We start from the raw sequence: 20,046 nt of genomic DNA, 5'->3' as shown, positions 1-20,046 counted from the left end.
CTTTTCTCTGCTTTTCTTGGCCATTGGCCGATTTGGGACTTTGATTCGCGTAAACGAGCCCGTGAAAGCGCACGACACGGTCAGCCTTCCCGGTTTCGCGGTTTCGCGACGGCGAATTTACGTGCGCAAGCCGATTGATTAACGTTCGCGTTCTCACATCTCAACGCGCACACGTATACACGCACATGTACCGAAGTTCACGGACTCTTTGCGAACGCGATACATCGCACGTAAACTGCTCCGCGACCCGTATCTCCAATTTATCTGCGACGAAGTTCGCCAACAGCTCGCGGACAACCGACGACGAGCAGTTACGAAGTTGTTACCGCCCGCTGTTAATATGTAGAGCTCTCTCAGAGCGAGCACGAAAATCCAGGATTGCATCGAGAAGTTCAACGGCCAAGCCGTCCCGCGACGCTCTATTCGTTCCGTTTCCGCGAGTTTAGGGCGAAGTCCAGGACCGACGAGATTTGCTCGAAGGGAGACGGATACCTTGGCAAGCTAAGGCTTGTCGTTAATTGAAGAAATTGACGCTCGTTGCGAAGAATCGGGAAAAGAATGTCTGAATAAAATCTCGCGTTCTCTCTCTCTCTGTCTCTCTCTCTCTCTCTCTCTGTCTCTCTCTTTCCGTTCCCTTAGTACATAAATTTTACATTTCATGTTGACAGACGAGACATCGGCGAAGATGAAACAATCTCCGGCGAGAGGAGGATGAAGCTTCTTTACTTAAAGATCAGACTCAGGATGTCAAAGGATAACACGCTGTCATTTCCCCGAGCAACGGCGAGGAAATTCAGTTCCAACTTCAAAGTGAGAGTGAGTACATAAATATTTCTAGCTTCTTAACCTAACCTAACCTGATATTATACTCCCGGCTGCGTCTCGCGTTGCACGCGACGTTTCCACGGACTCCGCAAAAATCTGCCCATTGAGCTTTGATCGATCGACCGATCGATCGGATAATTTCTGTCCATTGAGAAATAATCGGTCTTAGATAACGTAATTAGATCTCGAGTTTTAACGGGAGCAGCGTGAATTATTAGCGAAGTGCCGGTTCGCTTGTAAGCCAATTAGCACTACAGTTTTCTTAGACGTCGACGGCGCTCGAAAGACATCGCCATCCTTCTCCCTCCCTTCCCTCCCTTTGCCGCTTTTATCCCGTTGGAAAAGTTTGGCGGGCCGCTTTCGGGCGTCCTCACTCGGTTCGAACACGATCTCTCCATCTCGTCTCGCGCATCTTCGCGAAACATTGCAGCGAAGCGTCCCGGTGTAAAAAGCAAAGAGCAAGAAAGAATTATGTTACCAGCGCTTCGACATTTTCCCCGCCGCGGCTCCGCCATTATCCCGCCAGACAAAGGAACGGTTTAACAGGACCTCGTCGGGATTCCCGGAAGTAGCCGACGCGTTAAAAGTTCCCTCAACAGCCGGGGTGCTTCTCTTCTCCCTCTTTTCCGTGCCGCGGTAATTTTTATTCTTCCGACCGTTGCACGCTAAGATCTTTAATGGCTTCTCTGCGGTAGGCGAAGTCTTGGTCTTGCTGCCGGAGGGAGGGAGAGGGCAAGCGGGCGCGGAGACGCGAAATAAGGTTGTGCCAGATGTCCCGTATAGTCGCGCAGGATCGTCCTCGGGGACGATCCTCTGCCATCGTCGTCATGTTGCGGGATTCGTCGCGAACAACATCGTCGTGAAAGGAAGAGAGAGAGAGAGAGAGAGAGAGAGAGAGAGAAAGACACGAAATCGTCCCAGATCCTACGGCGATCCGAGCGCGCGGATTCCGCGAGATTAAATTGCAACAACTCGTCGGTCGACCGAGCGCATCGATCTCTCGCCCCTGCCCCGCTGCGGAGGGGGAGCGATCGCTTCGGAACGATTTATTTCCAGTTATAGCGGCAGCGAGGTTGTTACGGCTAGTCGGCGGGGGCCATTAAAGTTGCGAGCACAACATCTGGAAAGTCGCTCTGTGTGATTTATATCGGCGCGAGGCGCGAAGGTCGATTTTATCGCGTCGGTGGCTACCCGTTTCGCCTCCCCCCTCCCCTCACAGGTCCGCGACCGAAACGCGCTCGGAAAAATTATAATTGTGCCGTGTGCACAGATCGCGCGCACGCGGCTCCCTCCCTTCCTGTCTGGCCTCTCCCCTCGTTGTTGTTTTTCTCCGCCGCGAATGATAAACCGCGAAACGTGCGCGATATAATGCCAATGCCACGAGCGCAACGATATCGATATCGAATGTCCAATACGCGCCCTCCTCGCGCCCGTCATAAATCCGCGAATCCCTCCCGCGAGTGAAAGGGAGAAAAACCACCGTCCCCGACCGAAAGAGACCGACGCTCGAACGTACTCGAAGGGATCTCGTTAGCGCACTGCGCTCCCCCTCTTGCCGCCGCTTTCGCGCGCCGTGAACGCCTCGGGAAAAATGAAAGTTTGGTGAATCTTCTTGGGAAATCCTTGGGAACTCCGCTCGATCCGTGGAGAACTTGGGGCGCGGTCGAGGTGCTAATTCCTCTCTCGCCGAAACGAACGTGGCATCGCCGGTGGTTCCGGAGTTCTCGCGCGAGGTCTCTCGGTGAAAAGTTGCAACAGAGTCGCATTTCGCGGCGTGGAAATGCGCATATCTCGTTTGCAAATGACGCGCACACGGAAGAAGCCTATGACACGGTCACCGCATAACAATCGCGTCCCCTTGGCCCGCGTAGAGAGTATAAATAATCAATCGCGAGTTAAGAATCGCTTGTACGACGTCGAGAGAGAGAGAGAGAGAGAGAGAGAGAGAGAGAGAGAGCCGACGGGACAAGGAGAAACAGCCGTCACGTTTATTATTTAAGCGGACGTCGTCGAGCGACCTAATCGACTTTTCGCGCGCGATCGACGGAAAAGAACGCGCACGGAGAACGTGTGGGTTGGAAGAGGAGAGAAAAACGGAGAAAAGCGAGGAGGTCAGGCATCCTCATATTTATTCTCGAGTTCGACCGATCGCCGCCGGGCAGGGGACGACGGGCAAACAGGAAAAGAGCGATTGCATAGGAAAGACGCGATTATCGCGCCGACCTGCCGTGCAGCAGTGCCTTATCTCGGATTTTCCTCGTGTAAGTTATACCCGGTATTCGCTTTATCAGCTTTATCTCGCCAGCGTGAATAAAGCGCACGGAGCGCGCGGTGCGTTTCTGCAGCGCGCTGCGGCCATGTATTTATCGACCGCGACGTGATTTGAATTTGCGTCGCCGACACGCCGCTACCTTTAATGCATCCTCATTGCGTTACGCGTTTACGTTACGATATGGCGACGGTGGAGCGGTAGAGCGGTAGAGAGCGAGAGCGCGAAGTCCTGCGGAGATCGGCCGCCGTTATTACGAATTACCGTCCATTCCGCAAATTGATGTAAAATATCACGAGTGTGGAAAGCGGGAATTATGAGAGAGCCCCCGGTGCATACATTTGCCCGACGCGGGACTCAACCGCGCACGCAGCCGCCTCGACAATATTGAATTAACCCGTCGGCGATACCGTGCCATTTTTCAACGCGTCTACTTTTCATTTACGCGGCCGCGGAACGAACTACCCCGCCGCTCGCGTCGGTCTCGCGAGAGTTGAACAAAATAGAACGCGTCTATGGGCAAGGAAAAAAAAGGAGGAAAGAAACAAAGCGCGAAGAGGGGAGAGGGGAGAGAGACGGATCGCGTGAGAACATTTTTAATGAATCCGAGAAACCTGTGCCGCGCATCGAACCGGCTGTCTCGAAAAACAGCCGCGCGCACGCGATATTGTTCTTGGGCGAGAAAATCGGCGAGAGGCGACGATCGGCTTCGACAATTATCATTGTTATCGCGGCAACGTGCCGAGACTCTGCGCGTTACGGGAATAGAGGACGAGAGGACTCGCGGAGGTTAACGTCGATCCGGTAACGACGACGACGACGACGACGACGACCAAAGCGCGTGACTCGACCGTTTCGACGGCGGCGGCGACGCCTATACACTATAGTCTTGATTAATGAATGTAAAAGGATACGTCTTGTTGCGGAAATAACCTCATCAATTATGAATTTATGCCGAATCGGGAGCCGAGCTCGCCGAGCTCTCGCGCCGAGCGGACGCGCATCTCTGTCTCATTTACGGACAATTAACGCGCGGAGCGCAACGCGGAGATTAATAAACACATACACACACACACACACACACGTGTACGCGCGCGCGTACATGTATACACGCGACGCCCACGCGGAAGGCAGACAGAAGGTACGAGACGGGTATAATTTAGCGGCGGTCGCGAGGGGGAGCGTTAATTGAGAATGATCGACTCTCCTCGCCCGCCGGCCCGGCGCAGCGCGGTTGGAACAAATAATGGCAGTCGGATCGAGCGGCGCGCGTATCGCATCGCCGCATCTCCCTCGTCTTATTTCGCCGCCGCGGTTTCTCGTGATTCCAATTTTTCCCCGTGCCGGCGCGATAAAGAGACCACTCTCTCGTTCCTCGCCTCGAAACAAGATCGATCGCGTAGCTCGTGCTCGTGAGCGCCGCGAGGGTGGGCGCGAATACTCGCGTCCACCTGGATTTTCGAGGGAACGGCGGAAGATTAAATTAAGCGCTATCTTTCTCCCTTCCGCCTCTCCCCCCCCCCTCTCTCTCTCTCTCTCTCTCTGTCTCTGGTGCTATCGCGGCCGAGCGAGAGAGACGAGATTTCTGGAATAATTCATCGTTAACTTCCCCCCCGCACCCCCTCCTCCCCGAGACCCCGATTTATATCTGTGACATTCCGCGGGGTACCCGACTTGCGTACTCGTCGTGCACACGCGAGGGATCTCTGTAGTTGATAGCGTTATCATCAAGCGCGATCGAATTCCTCTCTTCTCCTTTTGACGAATTATCACGCTCGGACTCCCCGTTGAAAAACGCGTCGGAAGCACCTGAAACGAGGGGACGCGGCTGAGTGGGAGGAAATTCCTCGGAGGAGTACTCCGAGGCGTTGTCCCGTGTCCGAAGTTGTTCTCGAGGAACAAACGGGAGACTCGCTCGCGCATTCCGTTAAAATACACAAACCCGGCGCTCTCGGGCAGGCGAGGATGGCACTCACTCTGAGGTAGCCGGGGAATCCTCGTGGCCTCTTCCTAAACGATTCTCTTTCTAATTGTTCTACCAATTACCAAATCCCCCGTATATACGATACAAAGGGAGATCCGACGCGCTCGCGGGGGAGAAAGAGAGAGAGAGAGAGAGAGGGACAAACATCAGACGGCAGAACGAGATGACGAAAAGGGTGATGGAAGGTAATGGAGTGAAGGGTGGCGATAGGGGGGAGAGGGGGGGGAGAGAGAGAGAGAGAGAGAGAGAGAGAGAGAGTGGAGGAGGAAGGAGAGAAAGAGCTACACACACACACACACACGCACGCGACATGAAGAGAGAGAGACGACGAACAGCATAGGGAGAGCCGCGCACAATGGAAGCAATACGGGTAGACGAAGATGAAAGAGGCTCCCCGTCAGCGCAGAGTCCGCTTAGAGGAGAGGCAGGTAGATCCGCGCACGGGCTTATAAAAGACCGCGTATCCGACGCAGATGGAACTATCGATACCGTAGCAGCGGCGTCGAAATCGTTAAGCCACGTTTCCAGTGCTCGCTCGCTCGCCCGCCCGCTCGCGCTCCTCCGTTTCTTGATGGTGATGGTGGTGGTGGTGGTGGTGGTGGAAGTAGAAGTGGTAGAAACGCTCTCACCGCCGGCGTCTTGTCCCAAGCCGTGTTCGCTCGCGCGGGCAGGTGCTCCCAACGTGTTCTAAATAAAGCCGAGATAAAGCCGCGGTAAACGTAAGAGAGGACGGATTGCATAAGCCCACAGTGCTGTCTCGGCGGTAAATCGTTTTTCTCTCGCGTCAGTCTCGCGTCGCTCTAACGATCTTGACGGGGCGCGATCATAGTCAGAAAGCGCCTCGGAATGCTCGCTCCCTCCTTTTCTCTCCCCTCCTCCCCCGCTTCCTCCTCAAGCCCTTTATGGTCGAGGCGAACTACTTTCGGGGAATGTAATTTCGTGCTCGGGCTTATCTAAATATCGTGGATCCCCGCGTTTACGTGAAACCGATTAAATTGTGTCCTAAAAGCGTCGCCTCTCTCTCTCTCTCTCTCTCTCGCTCGCTCTCGAAGCTACGTATTATCCCCCTTTGGCGTCTCCGTCGAGCCATCGATAATCGCGTATTCAGGAGAGTCGTCACTCGAGGGGGAAGAATTTTAATTATATCTGAAACTCTCCCCCCATCATTAATGCTAATGAGAGAAGCGACATTAATCTCTCCTAGTAGTTGCCGAGTAAATTGATATTACAGCGCGTGCACGAGGAGGTTTCTTTGTGTCGCCGCGCTCATCGGTGGCAGCCCGGCCAAACGTGTGTATGCACCCTTCTCATTCGATGTTTCGCGCTTTTCCGCTCCCTTTTCGCAAGGTGCGTGAAGCGGAACGCGTTGGAATCGCGAAGAGATGTACGTTCGCGCGGAGACAAAACCACCGGCGTGGAAAGCGAGCAAATTTGCCAAACCCGCTTCCTTCCTTCCGCTAGATTTCATCTGGCGAGAATAAGCTGGCGCGCAATTACCGTACTTTCTCGCACGAGTCCGTCCGATTTATTCAATGAGGGTTATAAAACACAGTCACCCTGTCTCCTCCCCCGTCTCTCGCTATTCTTCTCCGCGTTCAAAAATGCTTGGTCTCGGCCTGCCGCTTCGCCGGCCCGGCGCGCGAAATCGGCGCGAAAGCGCCGTCGATTCAGCTGACATTCGCGCTCACGCGAAATTGACGAAGATATACCCTCTTATCTTCGACTTATTTTCACGCGCGGTACACACCGAGCTCGTCGACATCGCGCGGGGCAGCAGGGCGAGAGCCAAGTAACCTCAGATGTATCCTTGTTAGGGGCGACACGTCCCGAGTCTCGACCCTCGCCGTCGCGTCGACTCGGCGGGCTTTCTCTGCTGTAGAATCCGTTTGAAATCTGATACATTGAATTTCCGCCGTGTGATTGATAAATCAGATATATCGACGCGCCGCGCACATCGTTGCGTCGCAAGGGGCGAATATTATTCCTTCGCTTGGCTTTCCGGAGCATCCCGCCGCGAGGGGAAGTTTCGTTACTCTGCGTGGGCATATTTTTCCCTTCTCGGGTGTAAGGTAAACGTCCCAGCGGCCGGACACATCCCAATATCCGACCACTTTCAAAAAAAACAAAAATATTTACTATTTATTTTAACTATAATGAATGAAAGTAATAATTACTGTCAAAAGAATTCCAATATTTGACGATTAGTTGGAACAAAGATATATACTCAATCTGATACTTTTGTGTTGAAGTAAAATTTAATTAAGTATGCACCTATGGTTTGGCAGAATAATGGTCAGTCGTTAATAAATTCATTAAGACATAGCATTTGTACTTATATTATTTTCCGTTAGCACATACTAATTTTCTAATTGCGGTTAGACACTGGGATAAATTATATCCGAACACCGAATCGTAACCTATTTCAACTGTCCAGTCATTGGTACGTTAATACGCTTCATTACTTATGTAAATACTTCATTAATAATAGATAGATATATACATATACATATATATATATATATATATATATATATATATATATATTGATGTAAATCACTTGGTAATTATACATATTAACGGACACCTCGCCGACGACGTTGACGGCTTCATATATGTTGTCAAGGACATGTTCCTGAGTAATTTGTCGAATGCTTCAGTCGGCGGGCGTCGTTTATTAAAAAGTTATTGACAAGCGAAGTTTCGGTTCTTTATCTGGAATACAAGCCTCCTCACCAATTTCGCTGAAACTTTATACAATTGTGTATCTTGGTGCGTGGAAGGCGATTTTCACAGATAAAAGTAACGATTGACGGGCCCCGAGATTTGTTTGGTTTGCGCGCGTACGCAATCGTGCGTGCACTCACATCGACATGTCGCAATCCACGCGGACGTGAGTCACGAATGTTTTCTCACTTCGGGTACTTTGCGACCAGAGGAGCTTATCCCTCGTTCGTCGTGACTCTTATCTATCGCTCGAGGGTCTCTCGCGTGCTGAATTTTCTCCGACGGCTTGATAAATATGTATCTTATCTCGAGCTGTGGATGGGCGTGTGCGTGCGTGCGTGCGTGTGTGTGTGTGTTTGCGTGTGTGTGTGTGTGTGTGCAGCACGGCAAATACAGCGGCTAGAGCCGGGGATATCGGATGTCCGGCAGAGTACATTTCCAAATATTTTCTTGTTTGGAGACGACCAAAAGAGTGCGCCTCGTCAGCCGCGGTCCGCTCCCTTCCCTCTCCCCTCTCCCCGCTCTGTTCCGCCGGCTTGCGCCGCGAGCGCGTCGCGTGATATCGACCAGCTCTTTTGAAATTACGTCCGAGTCGGGGGGCGCACACGTGCACCGATAATTTCACAACTGCTGCACGGCGTGTCCTCGAGCAGCATGTAGAAAACCGTAGCTCGAATTCCTCGAGGTATCTGTCTCTCTTTCTCTTTGTATCCCCGGATTCCGAGTGTCTCCCAGTCGGGAGCGAACGCGTGGCTACGTCACTGCGCCACACACCGAGCTCAGCGATTTAAATAAAATACCTACTTGGGCGGATCGCGTTTTACCGATAACGCGATAGCCGAAACGCACTGCTTGCTTCTCCTGTAACGACGTGTGCGACTGTATATTTCTGTCTCTGTGACATGCATATGTGTGTGCGTGTGCGCGCGCGCGCCCCATCAGGGTTTATCGATACTCGCGTCGCGTCCGATCGATCGCGCAGAGCGAGCGTCTCCGATGTCCGCTCCTCGCCGGTGCTGGAGCGCGCGTCCCCCGTGCGCTACGCCACTGGCGGCTCGTATTGGCCGTCGGCGGTGGAGGGGAGCGGCGATGCCTCAGTAAACGCCGAGCGCTCGAGCCGTCGATGCTACGGCGAAGCGGTTCACGAGAGAGAGAGAGAGACTCGCCGCAAGAGAACCGGCATTGCTCGCGCAACGTTCGCGCGCTCGGTCGACGCTCCTCGGATTCGTTAAACGCGCGCTACCCGCAATTTCGCGATCGCCACGCGCGGTTGCAGTGATCGCGCGAGAGAAGAAGAGAGTGTGCTAGGCGCGATTGTGCAGTAGCAGCGACGACGAGAGAGATCGGAACGCGCTTCCACACCGGGTGGGAGTCCTGCTGCCGCGCGCGCGTGTGTGTGTGTATGTGTGTGTGCGTGCGTGCGTACGTCATCGACGTCGATGTGTGCCTTGTGCGACGGTGAGTAGTCCTCTGGCGCACAGTCGTTCGCCTTTCTCGCGGCTGGTGTGCTACGCCGCCGCGCCGTTGCGTGCGACGCGTATGTACACGTCGAAGAAGAAGCAGCAGCAGCAGCAGCAGCAGCAGCAGCAGCAGTCGTGGCCGTGTGTGTGTAATCAGTGAGTGCGTCTCTCTCCACCGTGCTGTGGTCGCCCGGTGATGTGTACTACGTGTGTGCGCCGCGCTAGCGCGCGCGTGCACCGTACGTTAGTCCAGCACTCGTGTGTTGCGCAACGGCGGCGCGCGTGTGACGATACTTTCGCGTAGCAGCGCTGTCGAAGACGTCGCCGTTATCAGCGTGTCCCGGCTGTGTTCTCTTTCTCTCTCTCTCTCTCTCTCTCTCTCTCTCTCTCCCTTTTTCTGTTGCATGTGTGTGTGTGTGTGTGTTGTGTGCGCGCGCGCGCGCGCGCGAGTGTCACGTGATACGTGTGTGTTGCCTGCGTGTGTGTGCATACGCGCGGCGGAGCCTCTTCTTCGCGACGCCGTCGGTGACGACGATGACGACGCACTCTCGACGTGACGCGTAGACGCAAAGGAGGTAGGAGGACGTCAGCTACGCTGATTTGTCTTCTTCTTCGAAGGGATACGGATGCTGCTGTTGTTGGTGAGGCCACCTCTCCTCGTATACCGCACGACAGATTTATACGCGAATATACACAGGCAGGAAGGAAGGAGAAACAGCGGCGGAGAGAGAAAGAGGGGTATGGAAGGAAAGAAAGGGGGGAGGAAGGGAGGGGGAGGGAGAGAGAGAGAGAGAGAGAGGAAGAGTGAGCGAGAGCGCTGTGACATGCACATATACACGCACGAACCGTGCACGCATGCGCCCAGCGTGAAAACCGCCGGTCCTTCGCTCGTCGCTCTCTCTCTCTCTCTCTCTCTCTCTCTCTCTCTCTCTCTCTCTCTCTCTCTCTCTCTCTCTCTCTATCGCTCTTCTTCCTTCTAACCATTTCTCTCTCGTTCCGTGTTCTCTCTCTCCCCCGTACTCCTCCCCCCTCCCCCTACGTCTCCCGTTGGATTACCTCACGGACAAAGGATACGTAAACGGGGATATACGCGCTGGATAAACTTCATCGAGGCGTTCTCTCTCTCTGCGTTTCTCTCTCTCACTCTCCCTCACTCATCGGCTCTCCGCCCTTCCAGCCGGCGGCTATATAGGTATTGTTCTTCGCTTTGCCTCTGTTCCGCTCTGTTCTGCATTGCTCCGTTCCGTTCGCTATCCTGACGCTGCTTGCTACCCCTACGCTGCACCGCCGAGTTGGAGATGTGTGTGTATGTGTGTGTTCGATAAACGTGATCGAAAGATTCTCCTCCTGGGGAGCGAAGGAGGAAGAAAAGGGTCGCGCTCGATTCCGTCGAGGCGACTCAAATCTTTGTTAATCCCGGAGATGCGCGACGGAGCACCGTTTTCTCAGCTCGATATTTTCCAATTGAGCGCTTGGCTGCAGCTCGGGTCCGCCGGCTTTCTGTGCGCTCCCTTACGTTTTCTTTCATTTCGAAATGGGAAGCACCGAGGAAGAGAGGGAAGGGAGGGGGAGGGGCCGCAAGGGAGGTGACGCAAAGTGTACGGAAAATTCGTAATCGTTTTACGCGGTTAAAAAGTTCGGTATAATAATCTGTCGTTACATAATTACCACTCCGTAAAATCCACGAGTGATAATTGCGAGATGCAATTATCGGATGCTCGTTCATATCGGTTTTTAATACGGAAATATTGTGCGGAAATATCGCGGAATTACATCGCGTCCTCGATTCGCGCTTATATAGATTCAAGTACAGCAGTTTTTTTTTTCTTTTTCTTTCTTTCTTTTTTCTTTTTTTATTTATCATACGGTAATTGCTGTTTCAGCGGAGGCTCAGCGAGCGAGGTGAAAATTCGCACAACCTTTTCGCTGCGCGGCTCTTTTAATTGCCGTTATACACGTGCTCTCTCCGTTACTCGATATGCTCTCCAATCTACTCCAATGTACTCTCCGGCACCTTGCGTCTAATCCAATTTGCGCGGAGACAAAGCCCAACAGCACGCGTCGCGAGTTGACACTCGTCGCGAGAAACACCGTCTTGACAATTCGACAGGGACTCTCCGCCGCTCTCCCCCCGTCGCGAAGCACCGTTTCGGGAGTTCCTCGGCGATTAACGAGCGATGCAATTTGCGAAAGACGACGGCGCTTCACATAGTCGCGGCGTAAGACGAGCGGAAAACGGTGGTCGGTCGGTCGTAACGAGACAGGACGTGAGGACGCTACGAGAGGAGAGGAGAAAGAGAGAGAGAGAGAGAGAGAGGACACTCTCTCGCGAGGGATAAACGTCCTTAAGATTCGAGCGTTTAGCGAGCCCCGTCACCGCTCGCTCGTATATCCACCTCGAGGTCTCTCCTAGCTCGTGCCGTGTAGTTTCTTCTTCCTCTTCTTCTTCCATCTCCTCCTCCTTCCGCTCCTTCCGCCGCCGCCGCCGCCACTTAATGAAGCGGCAGTTTGCCGCGCGCCGGATGTGTACACGGTTCTGCTCTAGACCGTGTTTAATGGAGATTCCGGTCGGTATCGATCGCGCCGTACGTGACAGATAGATGCTTACAACGACGGTAATAGGATCAATCGCGGCCGGCACATCTGCGCCGCTACATATAACTTATAACGCCGCCGCAAGTTATGACGAGCGGCCGAGCGGTGCATCATATGTATTATGTACCGGGCGGCGTTACACAGAGCGGATTACCACACACACACACATACGCGCGCGCGTGACCGCCGACGTTATTACGACACGACGACGAAGACGGTCGACCGGGCTTTCGCATCGGGCAAGCTTCCCCGGCGCTTTTGTGCACCGCTACGCAAAGCGCGTCGGCCGCGAGCGGCGATGTTTGCGAGATATTTCGCAGATGCATTTTGCAGGCGCGCGCGCGCGCGCTCGTTTTGCAATTTCTTTGCGGCTCTCTTTGGTTATCTGAACGAGAGACGCGCAGCGATTTTTCTTTCGCTCGGTGATTGTTCTCGGCATGCTAGGAAAAAAAAAATTTAGTATCTCTAACAAAACTGTTTGGTCGAGGGATTTTTTAACAGCAACCAAATATCTTGTTTTATACAACAAAATATTTAGTTGTCTCAACTAAATATATTTTTCTGCTTTGTTCTCGGGACCAAATGATTTTGTTCTTAGACTTCACATATAAAAATTCAGGTATTTTAGTTATCCATAAAAATTTTATCCATAAAAATTACATAACAACGAAATATTATTTTACATAACAACTATAAAATAATGCCTAATGGATACTATTTTGTCTTTCTGTGCACTAAAATTGAGATTTTATGTATCAACAAAAAATTATAATATTTTTAGCAAAATTCGTATAAAGTTAAAGCTGTTTGGTTGCTATAACAAAAGTATTACGTTATACGAACAAACCGTAACAAACAAAATATTTGTTTACAGGAATTAAACAGTTTTATTGGGCATCTTTTAACTAAACTCTTTTGTCGTTACAACAAAATTTTGGTTCACGCAACAATTCATTTTTCCTAGTGCAGGGCGACGCGCGTGCGTGGATGCGAGTGACGCCGCTGCATCGAATTTTCGGACAGCGGGGTGAGGGGGAGGAGGAAGCGCAGTAATTTGCTCCGGATATATATAGTGTACGTACGTGGGAATATATCGCGAATATTAACTAGCCTGCGTTGGATGTACCGAGCGCGATTAAGACGCGCGAGATTAAGACGTCGTATTTTCCGGTGTAAATAAATAACGGGGATGAGACTGATCTTAATTGGAAGGTTTCTCGACGCGGGCGCGCGCGCGGGGGGCTTATTTGAATATACGACTGCGCCGAGAGAGAGAGAGAGAGAGAGAGAGAGAGAGACGAGGTTGTCGGGCAGGTTACGTCGGTTCGGGTGTCGTTACGGAGCGCGCGAAGGAATATTAAGAAATTATGTTTGCTCTTCTCGGAGAAATGTTGCCTCGTTATAAAAGTTAAGCGAATGCACGAGCCGCGCATGCGCGTGCGCCTGATGCCGTCCACGTTGCGTGTTCTATCGATGCGCAGGAGAATCTTTCGTCGCTCTCGGAACCGAAGTGCGCGCACCGTCGCATAAATTTACGCGCGGCTCGTTTTGTCGGGGAATTCAAAGCTTGCTCGTGAAAATGAAAGCAGGGCGCGTCTTACGAGTTTCCGTTTCATGTTTGCGCCTAATCGGCGAGATTGTGTCGAATCTCGACATCAATTGCTGCCTAATGGTATTGTATCGAACGCTCGTGCGATTTCGAGAGTTGTTTTATCGCGCTGTAAAGGTCAGTAGAGAGAAAGAGAGAGAGAGGGGGGGGAGAGAGAGAGAGAGAGAGAGAGACTCTCCGTCTCGAGCGGTAAAGAAAAGACGACGAAAGAATGGTGGACGGCCTGTGAAGTGATCGTTATCGCGGTACCATCGCGAACGATTACGTCGTTTCTCCTTTTACGGGCGATGTAACGACGACGCGGATTGATTTCTCTGAAGCAATCATCGATGATCATATAACATTTGCAAAAATCGCGGAGCGCCTTGTCAACGGGGGACTCGGCGCGCGGGAGCAGGCTGGCCATTAAGCAGTCTGCTTCGACGACGACTACGACGACTGCTTCATTATATAAAACGTTTGTAACCTCAGACATTGCTTTCCAGTCGAGCTGCGAGATATCATTGGCGCGTAATCACGCGCTTCCATTCGGAACCGCTCGCGCTCGCGCGAAATCACTGTACTTGAGCGTTCCTCTTTCCGAACGATCAATTGAAAGCCGCCCGGCTCACGGAACATCCTTCCCGCCTGCCGCCAGCCAGGCGAGCAAGCTTGCTAAATCGTGATTTCGTATCGACACCGACTATCAAAAGCGGTATTTACTCGCCATCGCGGCTTACAAATCGACGTTATCGAGCGCGTCGTCGTCGTCGTAGTCGTTATCGCTCTCGCTCTCGAAATCGCTGACATTCAAAAGCTCTCGAGTCCCGCGGCTCGCGAGAGCTTTCTCCCCCGCGTGGATATGTTTTATACGGGGGGAGGTGGGAGAGGGGGGGAGCGAACAGGTCGAATGCATTTGGACATTTTGACGTTGTGCCTCTTGGGGTTTGCAAGTTTCGGTTTTTCCTCCCAGAGTTTGGAATTCACTCTTGAGCCCAGAATTGGACTCAAGAGTGAATTCCACGGAGACGCGTCTTGTTTCGTTTATCGACACCACGCTCCGAATCCGACTATTCTCTTCTCTCTGGGTATATTCCTCCCCTTCCCCTCTCGCTGTCTTTCTCACGAGATGTCAGAGAATAAGTTTCGAGTAATTTCGAATGTATAATTGCCGGCATATTCGGCAGCCATTTGCCGCTAATTGCGATCTAATCGACACGGGTGGAGCGACGCTTGACGGTGCGTCAAGACAGGACACGTCGATAGCACGAAGCATCGAAGCTAGTCGATAAGTGCTATCGTTGTTGCTTCCGATCGCGCGCCGATCGTCGAGTCGACCGACGACGACTCGAGCGGCGATTCCTCCTCGCGATCATCTTTCCTTCCTTTCCTTCTTGCTTCCTTCCCCTCCCAGTCGGAACTGTCACGAGAAGGCGATTTATGGGCACGCCCTGAGCTGAGGTGGCTCTTTGTCGCGAAAATATCGCGTACGCAAGCGAAAGATTATCTTTACGAGCTCGCTCGTCGGTCTCCTTGGAAATATACTTACAGCTGTTCGGCTTGTCACACGGTTCTTCCGAATGTATGAAACGCGCGCCGGAAACTTGAGAGGCGAGTCAGGGAGGGAGGGAGGGAGGGAGGATGTTTCTCTTGTTCTGACAGCCGTGGAAATGGAATTCACAGCGAAAGTTTGTCTTATTCCGCGCGCGATAGTTAAGCGACCGAGTTCCTCTTGACCGACGTCGTCGTCGTCGTCGTTTCGTTTCCGCGCTTTCAACGCTCGCCGAGCGAAAGCGTCTAACCCGAAGGTATGCAGATAAAAAGGATGACGGAGGGATATCGGAGAACGTCTTCCCTCTTCTTTCGAAGGAAGCCGAGTCTTCTCGCGTACATACCGTATATCCCAACCGGAAGATCCGTAACGGAGTCACCTGGCGCACGGAAATCATCGTAACGCGAAGCCGTTGTTGATACGGAATGTCGTCGAGTTTTTATTTGCGCACTTTCTGCGACGCAGCGCGCCTTCCCTCCGTCCCTCTCACCCTCCTCTCTCTCTCTCTCTCTCTCACTCTTTCCCTCGCAAGTACGATAAATAATTCCCGCGAATGCAAGACGGAATTTTTTCACCACGAAGGAATAAATATCCTTGGACGCGAGAAATCGCGGCACGTGTGGCGCCCTCTTGCCGTATACGCGGGTACGTTTACTTTCAGAGGAAAAATGTCAGCGTTTCGCGAGATAGAATTGTGCAAAGATAACGTTAATGAGACAACGTAAACACACATACACGCATACTCTCGCTCGCTCGAATAGGGTTAGAACCGTCGGAGAAGTTCATACGCAAATAACTGAACGTACAACGGGGCTCGCTTCGCTAATAACCACCGGCGCTGCGCGGCGCGCTTATGGCGCGCGCGCGCGGCATTGGCGTCTTTATTTAAATACATACGCGATTTTTGCGACAAGCCGAGAAGTCGCAATCACGCGCAAAAAGCCGACGATAAATTATGCGCGCGAAAAATACCGACGGAATTAACGGCCGGCACACGCACGAAGAAACTGTTGGCGCACGCTCGCGGCGATTACGCTTCGCTTTTTATGTGCGCAAAATGTGCGCACGCCTTTTTCGATGGTTCACCGAGTGTGTGCGTGCGTGTACGCGCGCGCGTGTTCACCGAGCGACGACAGTACGCGAATGAACGAGGAACTCTCCGGCGTTACGTGCGGAGACGGAAAGAGAAAGACAGACAGACAGAGAGAGAGAGAGAGAGAGAGAAGGAGAGCTTCACCCCGTCCGCGGTCTTCATTATTCATGCGATGTTGATGGTCGCCGGTATTTCGCTCAGCGAGAGCCATTTTAGCAGATCGATTCGCGCACGTGTCCTCTCCGCGGCATCGTATATACTCGCCGTTTTCCTTCCTCGTAGCCTGGCGTCGCGCGCGAGTTCATCGCACTTCCGTCTCCTCTACCTGCTGCCTGCAGCACGTCCCTCGATCAAGCTCGGTTCGCTCGTCGAGGAAGATATCGAGCCGCGTCGATGCAGCCTCTGCCGGTCTCGTGAGCGAGCGAGCGAGCGGAGGTGAAACCCGCACGCTAATTGATTAGCTGGAAATGATTTAAGCAGACGTGCGGATGAACGCGAACGAGACGGCGCCGTGAAAGACACGAGACAGAGAGAGAGAGAGAGAGAGAGATTCATTCGCTTATCCTCTTCGCTTCGTATCTTCCGTTGCGCTTTGTGCGGCAAAAGGTAGCCAATAGCAGCGATGTGTGTGAGTAAACGCGATAACATTGCGGCAGCACACTCGCAAAAACGGCTCCCTCGCAATTGTTTCACATACACGCGATTAACAGTCGCGCGAATATCGAGCGCGTCTCTCCCGCGGCGGCGGCGGCGGAATTCGTTCGATCGTCCGGGTGATTAACGTCCGGGGAATTCAAAGGCGGATATTCAGCAGCACGCGTTTCTCTCTCTCGCTCCGTGATTTATTTTGGTAATTGACAGGCGCGGACGAACAGGCCGGCGTGTTTAAAGTGTACTGCCTGTGCACTTTTGCGCGTCGCGCTCTTTCTTTTTTCACGCCGGTTAAATCACTCGCTCGCCGACTCATTGCTCTTTATTAAGTTGGCATAGCGCGATAACCATGGTCGTGCAAACAGCTCGCTCGAGTAGATATTAGCGGCTCGGTAGATGTTATTACCGATACGCGATGCGTATTACATGTGACTGTGTGAACAGCGATAAGCCGGATTTGTCGCTGAACGTCAGATACGTGCGGCCGCGCGCGCGCGCGCGCGATGCTCTCCAGATATCGATTTCTTGTCGTCGCGCTTTCCTTCTTTCGCCGCTCCGTAAGATAATAGAATCCGCGCATAGAATTGCGCAATTTCACGATACACACCCTTCCTTCCGCGAGAGCGTACCCTCTCCGCTCTCGCCGCGACGCGCCGCGCCGCGTCGCGCGACCGAAGCATCTCGCTCGGGATTTCCCGCCGTACGCAAAGTCGCACAATTAACATCTTGTTATTCGCGCGAAACGCGCGACTTCACATTGGCCGAGCGTCGCGAAGCGACGAGCGACCAAATGCCTCCGGGCATTTCCTGGCAAAAGTTTCCTCATTTTTCGCGGTAACGCCGGTGACGCGCGATCATAATCTCCTCCAAGTCGATCGATTTCAGTTCCTCCTCCCCCCAACCCCTCCTTTTGTTTCTTTCGCCCTCGCGGGGTACAAAGAGAGGGAGCTCTGATTCGCGAACGGTTCGTGCGAAGCGATTTGCGTCGCGAGTAAATTTCTTGCGGAAACGCGACTTGACGAGCGGCAGAGCGGCAGAGGCTCGAGAGAAGGGGGTGAGGGGGGGGGAGAGGAAGGAAGAGAGGAGGTGTAGAGTCTCCCGCGCGAGATTCCGGTGATTTTCCGGTCGCCAGTTGATCGCCGCTCCACGAATTTACTCTCGGTGAATACACGAGAGCCGGCGACGAGGGCGAGCCGCGCACGGTGGAAGAAGAAGGGTTTCTCGCCCCTCGGCATCGATCCGCCAGATGTTTTCTATGTAGGTCTAATGCGTAATTGCCGAGGGCCGCCGGTGAATTCGTGTCAATGCGGAATATCTCTTTTGTACCGCGCGTTCCGTCGCGTCGCACACTTCCCTCCTCCTTTAGCCTCTGCTCGTTCGCTCGAGGAGGATCCACCACGGCGTGTGTGGAAGACGATGACGCGTGCACGGCAACTCGCGGTCTTTTTAGTTTCCGAGTCGGCGATACGTTCGATAAGAAGAGGTCACACGTAGACGCGAGTGTGCGCTCGCTACTAAGTGCGAGGGTAAACATCGCGCCGGTTAATGCCGACGTGAGAACATTTCCCGAGGTCTTGAGAACTCGCGCACGACGCGCCGCGAAGGAGGACGAGAGTGTGTTTGACGGCGGAGCGGGCGGGGGGAGGCGGGTATCTCCGTGGAGAAAAAGCGCGCGAGAAATCGAAGTTGAACATCGCGCGACGGACGACGGACGGACTGGCGCGTTTTGGAATCTGCTCGCGCGCGCAGTGACGCGTGAGAAATTCCTATCGCCTCTTTCTTCCCTTTTGTTCCTTTTAAGAGAACGTGTAAAAGAAGAGGGGCCTCGTGAAGTGCCTCCTTAACACTCAGCCGGCGCGATCCAGCGGACGACGCGCGCGCGCGCGCGCGCTCCGCAGCTTTCGAGGCGTCGGACGAGATTGATGACGTCATCGTGTAAGTAGAAAGCCTCGAAGCGGCTTCAGCGATCGCGCGAAAATCGCCACGCGTCGTTTCGCCGACGCGGTCGGTGGGAGACGCATTTAATCGTATGCTCTGTCCGTCATTATTCACGGCCAGAAAGAGAGAGAAAAAGAGAGAGAGAGAGAGAGAGAGAGAGAGAGACACGGCTACGACACGTCGTCAAAGTCGTTTCGCGATACCTCGTTCGAGTCGACGCGTTTGTGATACGCGTGGGACGGCGGGCGCGTAGCGGGAATTCTCAGCGAATAGCGATAAATGCCTCGTTAAAAGTGCGACGTGGCGAAAAGCGAAGCGAAGCGCAGCGCAGCGCTGCGTGTGTGGAAGTGACCGTCTCTCTCGTCGGCCGCCGACGGCGGACGAAGAGAACTCGCGTTGGCAGCGGAGCGCGCGCGCGGCCGCGAGTCTACATATTTTCCGGGCTTCGGATACGTGCGCCAACTACGAACTTTCACGTTTTCCCGGCTGCATTTCCGCGAATATGCATTTTCCTTCTGCTCGCGCGTGCTGCCCGCGCGGTAAGAGAAAGAGGCAAGACGCGCAGAGCGAAGGGGGCGGCGGCGGGGGGGGGGAGAGGGAGCGAGCGGGAAGAGAAGGAGAAAGAGCGAGCGTAAAACTTTTCCGCTCGTTTACGGTCGCGCGGAGGTTTTCGCGTGCAATTTCTTAACCGTCTCGGCCGTCGCGCATATTTTTCCACACTTTACTGGCGACGCTCTCTCGCATAATGGCCAAATACGACTCTCGCATTTAAACGCAAGCGTTACCGGCCACGGAAACGTTCAAACCGAGTTCTTTTCTTTCTCCCCACCCTCCCCACCCTCTCTCTCTCTCTCTCTCTCTCTCTCTCTCTCTTTCACCCTTCCTCCCGCCCTTTCTGCCTCTTTTCCCTGTGCTCGCGAGAAGGTTATAAAAGCCGAGAAACTTAAAGCGCGTCCGTGTAATTTGATGTTTACGAACGTCGTTGAGGCGGCCGCTGCTGCCGGGACTCTGGGAAGTTTCCGTCGATTATTATTAAACAGCGTCCCGTTTCCCCCTCCGCCGTCGTTGCGAGGCGCGATCCTTGCGAATTGCGCTTCGACTGCGTTACTTCGTTATCTCGCGAGGGACAATCGGCGTCGTCGGTTCGGCGACTCGGAGACAGACGGACGATTGTCCCGCGCGACTGTGGAAAATGTACGCCCGTTGACGGCGGGGGAAAGAGAAAGCTGGCGCAAACCGTTGCGGAGGGAAAGGCGATTCGAATGAAATAGTAATTAGGCGGAATTCGAGTTAATTCGAGATGGAACAAGTCGCCCGTTCTTTCGACGCTTTTCTTCCCTCGGGTCGATTATTTATTTTACTAATAA

General features: G+C 53.2%; 1 protein-coding gene across 3 annotated transcripts in view; it reads left to right on the top strand.

Annotated features, from left to right (window-relative positions):
* Positions 1-20,046, top strand: part of LOC105187074 (zinc finger protein 608) — a 207,018-nt gene that overhangs the window by 41,940 nt on the left and 145,032 nt on the right. For all 3 annotated transcript variants that reach the window (XR_003112543.1, XR_003112544.1, XR_003112542.1), the window contains exon 2: positions 669-816. The gene's annotated coding sequence lies outside the window, so the exon portion shown is untranslated. The remainder of the gene's footprint in view (positions 1-668; positions 817-20,046) is intronic.

This window comes from Harpegnathos saltator, unplaced genomic scaffold, assembly GCF_003227715.2.
Source record: "Harpegnathos saltator strain DR-91 unplaced genomic scaffold, Hsal_v8.6 scaffold148, whole genome shotgun sequence".
Classification (NCBI taxonomy): domain Eukaryota; kingdom Metazoa; phylum Arthropoda; class Insecta; order Hymenoptera; family Formicidae; genus Harpegnathos; species Harpegnathos saltator.
The sequence above is the reverse complement of the archived record's forward strand: the minus strand, read 5'-3'. Positions and strand labels throughout refer to the sequence as shown.